The following is a 15,495-nucleotide window of genomic DNA, read 5'->3' on the forward strand; positions in this document are numbered from 1 at the left end:
CTGCACAGATTGGAGTGTTTTTGAGGCTGCTGCTACAGACCTGGACAAACTCACTGACACTGTGACATGCTACACCAGCTTTTGTGAGGACCTGTCTGGCCAACCAAAACCTTCTGCACATACAACAACAATGAACCTTGGTTCACTGAAAAACTCAGGATGCTTCACCAGGCCAAGGAGGAGGCCTACAGAAATGGGGACAGAGTCCTGCACAACACCACCAGGAACACGCTGACAAAGGAGATCAAAGTTGCAAAGAGGTGCTACACTGAGAAGCTGAAAAACAGGTTCTCAGCTAACAAGCCTGCGTCAGTGTGGACAGGTCTATAAGAGATCACCAACTGCAGGAAACTCACCCAGCTCACCGTCCCACCCTCCACCTGTCAGTGGATCATTAACTTCCTGACAGACTGGAGGCAGCAGGTGAGGCTGGGGAAAATCACATCCAGCACCCGGACAATCAGTACAGGCTGTGGACAGGATGTGTACTCTCCCCACTGCTCTTCTCCCTCTACACCAACAACTGCACCTCGAGTGACCCATCTGTCAAACTCCTGAAGTCTGCAGATGACACAACAGTCATCAGCCTCATCCGGGATGGAGATGAGTTTGCCTACAGGCAGGAGGTGGAACAGCTGGCCCTGTGGTGTGGTCATAACAATCTGGAGCTAAACACGTTCAAAACTGTGGAGATGAAAGTGGACTTCAGGAGTAACCCCCCCATCACCATTCTCAATAACTTCGTGCCTGCTGTGGAAACCTTCAGGTTTCTGGGGTCTACCATCTCTCAGGACTTAAAGTGGGCACCCAACATTGACTCCATAATCATAAAGGCCCAGCAGAGGATGTACTTCCTGCATCAGCGCAGGATCAGCCACCAAACAGGACAGGATCAGACTGGAAAAGACAATCAGAACTGCAGAAGGAATCGTCAATGTTAACCTGCCCTCCTTTCATGACTTATGCACATCCAAAGTCAGGAAACGGGCAGGAAACATCTCTGCAGACCCATCACACCCCGCACACAACCTGTTTGTACTTCTCCCCTCTGGCAGGTGCTACAGAACACTGTACACCAAAACATCCAGACACAAGGACACGTTCTTCCCCCATGCCATCACACTGATAAACACCTGATCACTCACCAAATGTCAGTAATCCCCTGACCCCAAAACAAATCACTCACTTACACTTTATATGTCTCACAATGTCATATTATGCCTGTACATAATTGTATTTTTTCATTCCTTAACGTATTGTTCTTGTTGTCCTTGTTCTTTGTTGAATGTTTGTAAGTTGTGAGAAATAAATTCAGCCATAGAAGATGTTTATCTGAAGATGCTGAGGCTAAATTTAAAGCGCATATAAATAAATAAAAAAATTTTTTTAAATAAATAAATAAATCTAGAGAGAAATGGGAGTCACGACAAAACTCGTAGGATTTGCCTTTCTGTTGGATTATTAATTTTGTCTACAGGGGAATTTTACAATCATTAGTACACATTTAACAAACTTCCAGAAGAAGTTCTTAGAAATTGCTTTGTGCATCACCAGGAAGTGTATAGCAGTAACGTGGAAATCTGATTCACATCTTCCCATAGCTAGATGGTTTTTGTAAATGAACAGCTGCATTCCACTCGAAAAGATTACATATTCTCTAAGAAATGAATACAACACCTTCCTGAAGATTTGGCAGCCCTATTTGACCTATATTGATACTTTACCAACACCTTTATCAGATTTGCTATAAAAAAAAAAGGGGGATACTAGATTGATACACCACTAGTCCTCTGATGACGCAACAAGTTTGTCACATTTTGGATTTGGCAATCTCCTGGCATTCCTCCTTTGAGATCCTGTCCAGTTCTGTCAGGTTGGACGGTGAACGTTGGTGGACAGCCATTTTCAGGTCAGCCCCAGAGTCAATGAAAACAGCCTGAACTACTGGTACCTGTTCTTTTGCTGAGAAAGAAGCAACAGAGTCCACAGCTTCTGTCAGGGTAATTTAGAAAACAATAAATGTTGAAAATAAATCAAAGCGGATCGCATATAAAATATGACCATTTTACCAGTGTAGCAGGTCAACAGAGAACAAAAAACAAACAAAGCTAAAACGACCATTAAAGCTGCAAGCAGCAATGAACGGGCCCTCGTACACCTGTGCAACTCGGACCATCCTGGACTCAACCCCATGCAAAAGCATTAAAACTTGAAACATTTTTGTTCTGAGTGGCTTGCTTTCAAGTTACTGTGAGTGCCCACTAAATGATGCCAAAGAGCATCCATTAGTTTCAGGTCATGTAGAAGTGTACAATGTGGAGAACATGTCCTGTACATACAACTCATACAAATTGGATGTTTACGTAATGAGGCTTACTTCCTTTGTCCAGGAGGTAGTGTTCTGAGTCTGAGCCTCTATTGACACATAAGACTTGTTCAGAGTAGGAGCGTGAAGAAGTGACTCTCCCACTCTCAACCCAATCGGTCGAGGCAGATTGCCGCCCCCCCCCCCCCCCCCCCCCCCCCCCCCAAGCCTGGTTCTGCTCGAGGTTTCTGCCTCTTAAAGGAAGTTTTTCCTTCCCACTGTTGCCAAGTGCTTGCTCATCGGAGGATCTGTTGGGTCTCTTTAAATAATTTTATAAAGAGTTTGGTCTAGACCAGCTCTATGTGTAAAGTGCCTCAGTGTAACTTTGTTATGATTTAGCACTATATAAATAAATCTGATTTGATTTGATTTGATTTGAAGTGTCCAAAAGTTGGTATAGATTGGATACATGTAAGAATTATATTATATATATAAGGAACCAGGTACATATATATATATATGTGTGTGTGTGTGTGTGTGTGTGTTTATATAAATATAGAGTAGAAGTTATATAATATTTATGTGCATCAGTTCAGTCAGTTAGGTAATACAAACAGAGGACAGTGGTTGACTGACCACCTGTGATGTTTCCAAGCAAGAAAAAATGTCAGCTAACGCCTGCCTAACAACATAAAGTGATCTATGACTCAACGTAGCAGAAATAAGTACTGGTGATGATCATAATGTGTTAGTATGGAGTTGTAGAAGTAAAGAAATATGTCACATATCCTGGTTTAGGCCAGGTACTTACACCTCACACTCTCAAAGGGCATTGTTAACGCTCTCTGCAGATGAGGTGCTCAGAGCCGGGAATAGGGAAAGGTGGGAGGGAGGGGGTAGATCAAACCGTTTTCAAAGCATGGGGGGGCTGTATTTTTGTTGTTAAAATATTACGTTTAAACCATATACTGTATTTGGTTTTGACATTTCTTCAGCTTATTAAACATGGACATACAGAAAAAAAAATCTCCTAAATTTAAAGGGTGCTGGGGTTTAATTTTAATTTAACCAGCACTGTTTCTGTGCTGTGATGAGTTCTAAATCCTGACTGAAACTCTTCGAACTCTTCCTCTGCAGATGGTCAAGTAATTGGTTCGATATGGGTCTATCATTGGCCAAAACATCTGGATCATGATTCAGTTTTTTAAGTTAACTGTGATTAAGATAACTGTGGTTTTATGAGTCTGGGATACATAACCCAAAGATAATGTCAAATGAATCAGATCCAGAATGAATAGCTCAATTAAGTGGAAAATGTCTTTGAAGAGGCAAGTTGTTACTGGGTCTAATAGACAGGTTGATGATCTGTATGATGACTATAGAAGCTAGCTCTGAGAGATTCTGAGAGAGAGATGAGAATGAGTTCAGATGTACAATCGGCATTGCAGTTGATTCAGGAGTTGCTGTACTCAGTAGAAAATTATTGTCTAATGCAGGTAAGAGTTGATGAATTCTTTCTTTGATTGTTAGAATTTCATCTGTAAAAATGTCCATAAAATTGTCACTGCTGAGACCTAAGGGAATCAATTGAGTGAATATTCTGTTTAAATTTAGCCATGGTAACTTCAGATTCTACAGTTGAATTTATTCCTCGATGCTGTGCAGTCAATTAAAGTAAACTCAAATGTAATGAGGTAATGGTCAGTCAAGTGAGAGTTTTGAGTAAAAACTGTTAACTTTCAATTACAATTTCATATGTCAAGTGTTGTGGCGAAAAGGAGTTTTAAAAGAAGACTCAGGAAATCCTGACACAGGTATCGGCTCAGGAATCTCTTTATTCACATCGGCCCTACTAACAACGTAGTCAGAGACAGTACCAGCAAAACAACATGTGACTGTGTGTGCGTGTGGAGTGTAGTTCTCTTTCCTGGCACCTCAGATGTCTTCTACTTATTGTTTTGACTTGCTTGGCGCCAGAGCAAGTCATGATGACTCTCATATTGACACATGAACAGAGACAAGGCCTCTGGACCTTGTCTTTCCCCTACATCAGAGCAAGATCAAGGATATGATTGAAGCAGTGAGTGGGTTCATTCACATGCTGGGAAAAACCAATTGAGTCTAATAAGGAAAAAAACCCAGAACTAAGTCACTATGTCACTTTCTGCATCTACATGAATACTGAAATCTCCAAATATAATAATTTTATCTGTACTGAGTACTAACTCTGATCAAAACTCTGATAGGAATTCCAGGTACGACCCAGGTGGACCGTATACTGTAACTAACAGAAGTGGGTTTTCACCTTTCCAGTTTGAGTGGCAAAGACTAAGAGTGAGGCTTATTAAGCTTGACTGAACTATCACAGCCACCCCACCTCTCAACCTGTGGTACGAGGGATATGAAAATTAACATGAGTGAAGGGTGTAGATTCATTAATACTGACATTCTCATCCTGCTGCAGCCAGGTTTCAGTTATACAAAATAAATCAATAAAATAAATAAATAAATAAAATAAAAATATAATAAATCAATCAATAGTATATTTCATAGAGCTGACTGTGCCGTGGGAGGACTCAGTTGCAGAAGCATACGAAAGGAAAAAACTCAGGTATGCAGATCTAGGTAAGGGTGCTGAGCAGTGAGAATGGAAGGTTAGGATTTGTCCAGTGGAAGTAGGATGTAGAGTAGACTAGATGTAGAGGATTTGTCGCAAGATCTGTTGTTGCTTTGTTGAGGGAGTTAGGAGGAAGGGGACGTGTGACGAAAATAGTGAAGGATATGTCCGATGAGGCAGTAAGATCCAGTCAGTGGGTTTGGATTAGAAGACGTAATAGTAGTTTGAGGCGTAGTTCTTAAGATAGCTAGATGTTTGGGAGAAGCAGAGGAAGAAATACAGGAAAAGGAAGTGTATTTATGTGGAAAGTGTGGCCTGTTTGAGCCTCATTGAGACCAGGTGGTTAGTCCAGGTGAGTTGGCCTGTATTGGTTTGATTTGGTTTGATTATAGGACTGTTCAGGTGAGTTTGGTTGCAGAATCTGCTAGTGTAGCTTGTATTGCCTCCACCTCCTGCACCCTCTATACTTTCATGCCCCCTACCCGAACCAGAGTCTGTATCCCATCCCTACCTTTATCTCCACCTCTTCTATTTCTCCCCCCTACCCAAACCAGGGTCTGTATCCCGACCCTGCTTTCACTGGTGCAGTTGGTGAGAGGTCAGAATAGTTGAGGGTAGTGCCGTTTGAAGTAGTTGCCTCGATGTGAGGAGTGGTGATGGCTGGCATTAGGGGGGTGACTCTGGGATGCCAGTGATCACGGTCTAGCCTCCTGGAGTTGTCGTGGGCCTAACTAGACGAAACACTGGTGAAAGGAGGTTCCCACCTGATGACCCCAAAGAGATGTTAGCTATCACTGCTCACTGCCCTAGTTAAATATTATCTTCAGGGCACATAGGGCAGGGCAAAGGTTTATTGTAATTGAGTTAGACACTGAGTCTGGTCCATTATTTTTTTGTCGCACAACTTTCTTGTGTTAAAAAAAAAAAAAAAAAGATCAGCTATGAGATCATTAACTAGTAGGGATTTGATTGATAGTGATCAAATATTCAACAGTCCACGTTTAATTGCAGTGTTATTTGAGACCAAATTTGTGGCTGTTTTGATTTCAGTAAAGTTTTTGTTTTTAGCTCTTCATTTGTTTAATTTCTGTCTAGTAACTTTTCCAAATTTAGGTGGTTGGGGGACAGGCACAGTTTCATAGACATAGACATACTTAGACATAGACAGATTCTACCCTATTCTCGGCAGGGAACAGTTCTGATCGAGGCATAGAGGAGCGTGTTAAACTGCGGCTCTGACTCCTGGTCTCAACTCAGGGTTGTTTTGTCATTAAACAAAACAGTTACAAGCAAGCAACAAGTGATATCAAACTAGTCAGCTGAGTAGAGTTCTTTCTCCCAGGTGGGTTAGAGAAGTTTGAAAATTACCCTGTGACTTGAGTTTAGTTTTACACATTTAACATCTGGGAAGGCCAAATGGTGTTCAATGGTGAAGGAGGTCATATGAGTCGTCTTGTGTTGTGGTAATGTTCATGACCTCAGTTGACAAATGCCACATCCTGACTATTTCCACAGGCTCTTTATAAATTCGCCCTTTGAAAGTGTAGGCTAATCAGCTGAAGGAATCAGTTAGGAGCCATGTCTAAAGAAAACAGGGCAGGTATGGGTCCCTACCCATACAGTAAAATTGTTGTGGCTCAGTGATGGGCCACACACACCCCACTTTCACTTGGCCCACATATAGTAATGAATTACAGTCCTTCAGTGGCACACATCTGGCATCCAAAACATGGGCCACATAAGGCCCAGATCTCAGCCAAACTGTACCACCACAGGTGGCCCTATTCTGGACCATGTCACAAAATTGATGTGGCCTAGTGATGGACCGCACACCCCACTTGTACTTCGCCCACATACAGCAACTGTCAAAGCCAACTTACCAATAACATTTCGTAGCTGTAGCATTGAAAGCCATTTTTTCCATTTATCCCCTCTTCATGTTTATATTTTTTGCTAGGAAGTTTGTGAACATTGCATGCATGATCCTCCACACACACTCGCGGATCTCGACTCTGCCTTTGAGAGCCAGTGTTTTTACCTGAAATCTTATCATCACATGTTTACTTTTTCTTTTTTCATACATAAATACAGACACTGAAAAGGTTGTTAAAGTTGTAAGATAAGAGTGCATTTATAGAAGCAGTGTCAGTTTGAGATGTGGTCACTGTCAACATACCAACTGTTTGGTATGTTGACTACTCAAATCAAATCAAATCATATTTATTTGTATAGCGCCAAATCATAACAAAGTTACATCAAGGCACTTTACATATAGAGCAGGTCTAGACCAAACTCTTTATAAATTTATTTAAAGAGACCCAACAGATCTCCCGATGAGCAAGCACTTGGCAACAGTGGCAAGGAAAAACTTCCTTTAAGAGGCAGAAACCTTGAGCAGAACCAGGCTCAGGGGGGGCGGCCATCTGCCTCGACCGGTTGGGTTGAGAGAGAGAGAGAGAGAGAGAGAGAGACAGGCAGGCAGGCATTGGAGGGGGGGGGTGTAGGCAGGAAGATGTTGTTGCATGAAGTTCATGGAGTTAAGCTGTAATACAGAATTCATGCAATATGGGACCAGCAGGTGTTGCAGGAACATGGGATGGAGATGAGTCACCACCTGCAGGATGAGGACAGGGAGAGAGAGGAGAGGAACTGGGAGAGACAGAGACTTTGGCAGAACATGGTTAGTAAATGCAGTGTAAATGCTTAGAACTGGGTGAAACTTTTTTTTTTTTTTTTTTTTTTTTAAGAAGGATGGTTTTTATCAGCGCATGCAAGGAGGGAGTTAGAGAGAAAGAGGGAGAGAGGGTGACAGGGAGAGACAGAGAGCGAGAGAGAGAGAGAGAGAGAGAGAGAAGCTCAGTCCTTCCCCCAGCAGCCTAGGCCTATAGCAGCATACCTAAAGAGTAGAGGACTTTTTAACTGTACGCTCTGTCATACAGGAAAGTTTTAAGCCTGGTCTTGAAAGTTACTAAAGAGTCCGCCCCCCGGACCGATGCTGGGAGTTGGTTCCATAGAAGAGGAGCCTGATAACTGAACGATCTGCCTCCAGATTTACTCTTGGAGACTCTAGGAACCACAAGTAAACCTCCATCTAGAGAGCGGAGTGGCCTGCTAGGACAGTAAGGAACTATGAGCTCTCTGAGATACGATGGAGCTTGGCCATTAAGAGCTTTATACGTTAAAAGAAGGATTTTGAATTCTACTCTATATTTTACTGGCAGCCAATGAAGAGCAGCTAACACGGGAGAGATGTGATCTCTTTTCCTAGTTCCTGTTAATATTCGTGCAGCAGCGTTCTGAATTAACTGAAGGCCTTTTAGAGATTTGTTTGGACATCCAGATAGTAATGAGTTACAGTAGTCCAGCCTAGAAGTTACAAATGCATGGACTAGTTTTTCTGCATCATCCTTAGAAAGGATGTTTCTGATTTTCCTAATGTTTCTCAGGTGGAAGAAAGCTGCCCGACTAACTTGTTTTATGTGAGGGACAAAGGACATGTCCTGGTCAAAAATTACTCCAAGGTTTCTTACAGTGGAGCTGGAGGCCAAAGTAATGCCGTCCAAACTGATGAGATGATTAGATAGTATTTTTCTGAGGTGCTTAGGACCGAGTACAATAACTTCTGTTTTGTCAGAGTTGAGAAGTAAAAAATTTCCAGTCATCCAGACTTTTATGTCTTCAAGACATGCCTGCAGTCTGACTATCTGACTGACTTCATTTGGCTTCATTGATAGGTACAGCTGAGTATCGTCTGCGTAGCAGTGGAAATTGATGCTGTGTTTCCTGATAATGTTGCCTAGAGGAAGCAGATGAAGCGTAAAGAGGATTGGTCCAAGTACCGAACCCTGCGGGACTCCATGACTGACTACAGTGCATGAGGAGGAGCTAACCCTAACCCTAACCCTTGTTTACATGAACAAACTGATGTCTATCTGATAAGTAGGATTTGAACCACTTTTGTGCAGTTCCTTTAATTCCAATTTCATGTTCCAGTCTCTGTAGTAAAATATTATGATCTATGGTGTCGAATGCAGCACTAAGATCTAGAAGGAGAAGTATGGAGGCTGATCCATCGTCTGAGGCCATTAGAATGTCATTGGAGACTTTAACCAGCGCTGTTTCTGTGCTATGATGGGCTCTAAATCCTGACTGAAACTCTTCAAACAAACTGTTCCCATCCAGATGCTCGTGTAGTTGTTTTGCTACAGCTTTCTCAATGATTTTAGAAATAAATGGAAGGTTCGATATGGGTCTATAGTTTGCCAAAACATCTGGATCAAGATTAGGCTTTTTAAGCTGGGGTTTGATGACCGCAGTCTTAAGTGCCTGAGGTACATAACCCAGAAATAAAGTCAGATTAACCAAATCAAGAATGAACGGCTCAATTACATAAAAGATCTCTTTAAAGAGGCTACTTCAGGGCTACTTCAGAACTTTTCCTCCAGGTTCTGAAGAGAATCTGTCTGAGTGGCAACAAATTTCTATCAAGGCCCATCTCAACCTCATCAGTGGTTTTCAATCCCTGCAGGGTCTTGAAGACAATTGTCAGTTGCTCCATCACAACTGCTGCTACTGCTGGGATGGAGGTTGGGACTTCTAGCAAGGTGGATATGCATAGGGCTCTTTGGAGCAGCCGGCAATGAATCCAATCTGTGGAAAAAATACAAATCAAATCTTGTAATATGTGTTGTAACGAAATGAATTATCATTAAATTAGGGATTGATGCTTCTTACCCTTTCCTGGAAGTTATTTTCTTGATGCCTTGTATCTCATCGTTAATGTCATCGTATGTATTTAATAATTTATTGGCAATCATGAACTGGACGCAGGTATTATTGTAATATATTGTAATGCACTATGTGCAGTAACATTGTATGCTGGTGCAATGTCTTTTTAGATAGATAGATAGATAGATAGATACATACTTTATTTATCCCAGACTGGGAAATTGCAATGTAACAGCAGCATTACACATAGGGAATAAAATATATAAAAATATATGCAATAGGAATAAAAAATATATACAGTAAAGTAAAGTGCACATTGACTGTGAGTAATGACCAGAGTTATTTAGCTGTTATTATACAGTGTGATGGCATGTGGCAGGAAAGATTTCCTGTATCTGTTTCTTCAACAACAAAGGCTCATCTTATCTCATTAGTTAAAATGCATGAGCGGAACAACAACAAATTTGTTTTGGAATGGTAATCTCACATACTTCTGCAGATTTTTTGAAAACATGAAACACTTGACACTGTTGGAGAGGTTGGAAACCATATAAATTCTTATTTCTTTTGAGTCAACTGGATATGTAAAGAAGTGTTCAACCTGTTTATATTTATTTTCCACACTCTAAACTGTTCATCTTCACCAATGTTTTGGACTACAATCAATTTATTAATTCTAATACAAGAATCTGTCTCATTGGATTTCACAACCATTCCATCAAAAGCAAGCACTTTAAACTTGTGAACCCGTCATGAGAAGCACTGTGGCATTGGCCCATCCATATGCTCTTAATCCAGGTTTTCAATTTCTTTAACATCAGGACTGTAATTGCCATTTTCCATCTCTGATAATCTACGTATCACCTGAGCCAAAGGATTGCATGACCCCGAACCAATTTCTTAAATTTTCAGAGTAGGTTTTCATATGGAAATGCTGATATGAGATCTAAATTTCCATGGATTTTGACATCTTCACTGAGGTGTACCAGACTGTGAATATTATAAACTTAAAATTCTTCACCGCTGACCAAAATGTTGAAGAAATTAAACCAAAAGAGTATTAACAAGGCCATTCATACTTTGAACTTGTCAAAATATATACACCTATGGACAAAAACATGAAGTTATCTAGATCTCAGGCTTTAGCACACCCCTTAGCACAACTGGACCAGTGTATAACAAGAATTGTTGGAATTCTGTAGCTTTCCACCTGCATCGTTCAGCCAGTGCCTGTGGCATTTGAGTAAACTCAATAGGGATGTAACGTCTTAGTGATAAAAGTCTATCTGAAATCATAGAGGCAAAAGTAGATTAAATATGACAGTGGTACTGATCCACAAATCATTTCACCGAGACAAACCAAATGCATATAATCATACGGGAAGCAAGTATAACCTCCCTAGCTCCAACTGTTGAGGTTAAGACTGGGAGATACAGATATGTTTATGTTATCAGCGTACTAATTGCCTTGTGGACCAGAGAAATCAGAAGCCTAGATCCTACAGGAGAAAGGGGTATTAGCAACATGCATTAAGTGACAGAACAGAGACTCACACAACCAAATTGGTAAGTTTTGAAGCGTGTTATATTATGTTGAATTAAAGTAAAATAACAAAAACATTTTCTTATGTTTTTTGGGTGGCTTGCCACAACCACCGAGACCCCCTTCTACCTCCACGGAGTGGGGAAAATCCCAGCATTGTGCATTGTGTGACTTTATCTGCAAGAGGTGCTTGCCACAACCACCGAGACCCCCTTCTACCTCCACGGAGTGCGGAAAATCCCAACAGATGATGATGAGGAATTCCTGTAGAATCTCAAACCTAGGAATCCATACAAAGAAAAAGACCCAGCCAGAGGCTCAAATATCTACGCACATACACCCCGGGCACGAGCAGAACACACGGTTCTCATAATCCAGGTTCTGCTCCGTAACCAAAACACACGATCCGCTGATGACAAAAATCACACAAACATCGGACTATTTGGCTCCTACTCAACAGCAATTTCCATAGCGAAGGGTTAGCATGTAGCTACCTCGACGATAGTCCGGCAGAGAGACCAAAAAAAAAAAAAAAAAAACGACTGCATGCACGCCCTGACGGCGTTTGATTGGTTACGATACTTTACATCACATGAACTCCTCACCCGGATCTTGTACACTTAAAAAAAAAACACATTCGCCACACTTGAAATAAGACAAATTAATCTTTTTAGACAATAACTTGTGCTAATATTAATATTGATATTGATTAATATTGATAATATTGATATTTTTTCTATTTATTGACATATTTAAGATTTTAAATCATAAATCCTATTCATTCAATTTATGTAATTAATTAACTGGTGAGCTGGACTACTAATAAGGGTCTTGTAACCTGGGTTACACAGGCAACCCTATCAATGCCAACATCTGCAAGAGGTGAGTGATGAACATGGTGTTTTCCATCCCCTGCTTGTCTAAAACTGTCATTAGTTCTACGTCTTGCATTAACCTCAGGAAATGTCATTGGATTGGATTTTCTGACACCTGTTTGGTCACACTTGTAGCATCCATGGTATGCATTGTGTGACTTTATCTGCAAGAGGTGAGTGATGAACATGGTGTTTTTCATCCACTGCTTATCTAAAACTGTCATCAGTTCTACGTCTTGCATTAACCTTAGGAAATGTCATCCGATTGGATTTATGGACACCTGTTTGGTCACGCTTGTAGCATCCACGGTATGCATTGTGTGACTTCACACCTCTTATGAAGGCTCTGGCTGGGGTATCACACACAACACAAACAACATTGACAAATAACATTTTATGGTCGTACAGAACCCCACTTTTTCAACTCTTGTACAAAATCATGAAGATATCCGGCCAATGTGTTCCAATCAAAATTGGTTTCTGTGTGTGTCCTTGTAGCATACCAAGGATTGGCCAGAACTGAGTACTAGTACTCTTGAAGAGTGGTAAGCCATCAAAATTCAGCTGCAGCTTAAAGTGTCTGTCTGGCACAGTAGACCACACTTTGTCTAGAATTTTCTCAACTGAATTCCAAATTCAGTTTCCACCTGAAACAGACAAATAATAATTAAAATTATTAAATTATCAAGTGTAAAAAGACAATTTACAGTTTAAATTGAAATTTAGCTTAATTTGGCTTCGCTGTTAAAACATCATTCATTTCTACCTCTACACAGGCCTCAATCAACTTTAGCATGGCTAGTCTCCTTTTTCCACACTATAGCTGTGCAGACCTTAAACAGTTCAAAACTAGAACATGGTGTAAACATAATTTTCTTGAAACGTATTTAAATAAATACTTCACTGAAGGAGAGTAAGAGAGTACATATGACGTTCTCTCAAACAAATCAATAATATATAAGTATAATATTACACATAAGTACTAAAGTAACCACACTTTATGCATGTCCTAAACAAATACATCACACAAACATAACCACACACACACATTTCGCTCTGCTGATGGCTTTGATCCAATTGACAACTGAAAAAATGCGCTCCACAGAGCACCTTGTAACAGGCAAATATATCAGAATACGAAGCAAACAGTTCATCAGTAGGTTGCAGGTGCAGGTGTCGCGACGCATCGCCTGATGCCAATTTTTACATGCAAAAATAACGTTTTTTTTATTTTTAATTATTTTAAACATCATGATTACATACTGATAGTCTAGATTTAGACTACAACATGCATGTAATAATGTATCAAATTTTTGGGTGTGCCAGCTGTCTCTATGGGTGGCACTGACACACCCTGGCACACCACAGTGTGGTGTAGCCACGCCACTGTTACTGAGAACAGCTTCTCACAGAGATATGTGCTACCAAACATGCACAAGGTTTGAGCTCAATCAGCTCCATCTGCATCTGTACAGCTACAGTTTCCACATCGACGACAAATGGGTTGCGAAGTCAGTGCGCATTTTGGAACACCGTTGCGCTGACTTGGTTCAACATTACTTGGCAACAGGGAAAGTGAGGCAAGTTGCTCTGGTGCATTTGTGTCTCCCATAAGAGCTCCTTCACTTGAAATGCCTTCACCGCATCATACATATCAGAGATCATGCGGCCACGTCCCTGGAGCTGAAGGTTCAAGACGTTGAGATGAGCTGTTATGTCAGAAAGAAACACCAACTCACATTTCCAATTTTTGAGTATTTTCCTTTACTGTCCATGAACTCACAGGTTTCCTTGCTGAGCTCAAAAACTCTATTGAGAACTCTCCCCCGACTCATCTAACTCACCTCTGTATCGGCAAATTCTGAATCTATTTCCCGCATAAATAACTGAAATTACCGGTGATTTAAACCTTTAGCTCGGATAAAGTTTACAGTTTGCGTTACAGTGCTCATGACATGCTCCATTTTTAGGATCTTACCACACAGCATTTCTTGGTATATGATGCAGTGATATGCTGTTAACTCACGAGTACTGTTCTCCTGCATCTTTACTCGCATCCTTCTCACTAGTCCACATTTTTCGCCGCACAACGCCGGTGCGCCATCTGTTGTAAGTCCAACAAGTTTGTCTCAGGGCAGTTTCATGTTACACTTTGACATACGTTTGAATGTCTTTTCCTGTCGTTGTCCCATGCATTGATTTAATGTCCAATATTTCCTCTGTAACGTGCAAATTGGAGTCCACTCCACAGATGAAGATGGCCAGCTGTGCAGTGTTCGTCGTGTCAATACTTTCATCCACAGCAAGACAGTATGCAACAAGTCGAAAGTCTTTCCTTCTTTCACTCAGTTGTGTTCTCAAATCAGTGGCCATCTCACAAACCCGATCAGCAACCTTATTTCTACTCAGGGTTACATTTGTCATTATCTGCTTTCTATCCGGACACAAGACATCACACACCATCATGCGGATCTTCAGAAACTCCCCCTCGGTAAATGGGCCGGTGTGTCAACCGATTTGGTTCCCCATTGGAATTCGTGTTCCCCCTCGAAAAGCCATGTTAACTGACGCCGCCCACAGGACCAAACCAGAACAACTGGATATAGGGAAAGCGAAGTGGTACAAAAATTTAGAAGACTTGAGTGAGATTGCAGCGAAAACAAGATTTCCATGTTGGTTTGAATATATGTTATTTAATTTGGTACTACCAGTCATTGATTGTAATGAAAAAGAGGTAATTGCAAAATCATGATTTCGATTCATGATTTTCGCGCCTGTTGATTGGTTTAAACTTTTGAATGAATACATAAATACCATGCTTTTGTGTTGAATTGTTATTTTGTCAATGCGACAGTTTAATTTTGATCATCTCAATGACATTTACGTAGGCCTATATCCTTTTTATGGGCACGTCCTATCACAGATAATGGTTAGGCTTTCAGAAAAAAATGTTCAGTGAATGGATCATTGATTTGGGTGACCATAAATGAATAAGCTTAATATTGAGGTCCAAGATAACGGAAGGGGGTGTAGGCCCTCTCTAATATCAACATCGGACATACAAGCAGAAAAAAATGACAATAGGAATATAGATACAAGTCATGTTACTGCTGGAGTGATACCAGGAACAAGTGACTCATGTCGCCTTCTGTGCTGCTTAGATCCTTTGAAATCTTATAAATCAGAAGTTATTATGATTAACTATTATGACTAATTATTCTGCTCCTGTCTGTGTTGTCTGTTAAAGACAACACAATCGCCACCTGGGCACGGGCATAACTTCATTACCGAGGCCATATCTCAGGTGTTCAGAGGCAATAAATTGAGGTGGCCAGCATGGGCGTTTCATGTGCGTTCAAAATGGACAAGCGTATGTTTGACGAGCTGGTCAACTATAAGAGAAATGGTTCCTATCCTGTCGGGATAT

General features: G+C 40.9%; 1 long non-coding RNA gene across 2 annotated transcripts; it reads right to left on the reverse strand.

The window, feature by feature from the left end:
* Positions 1-9,213: 9,213 nt before the first annotated feature.
* On the reverse strand, positions 9,214-14,617 carry LOC115043741 (uncharacterized). 2 transcript variants are annotated; one of them, XR_003840745.1, is made up of 3 exons: positions 14,095-14,617; positions 12,572-12,715; positions 9,214-9,572 (listed from the first exon to the last, which is right to left on the reverse strand). It is a non-coding gene; the product is annotated as an uncharacterized LOC115043741 (long non-coding RNA). The 2 variants fall into 2 exon arrangements; XR_003840744.1 differs by having other exon boundaries at positions 14,047-14,617.
* Between the last annotated feature and the right edge of the window lie 878 nt (positions 14,618-15,495).

The sequence above is a fragment of the Echeneis naucrates genome, chromosome 5 (assembly GCF_900963305.1).
Source record: "Echeneis naucrates chromosome 5, fEcheNa1.1, whole genome shotgun sequence".
Classification (NCBI taxonomy): Eukaryota; Metazoa; Chordata; class Actinopteri; order Carangiformes; family Echeneidae; genus Echeneis; species Echeneis naucrates.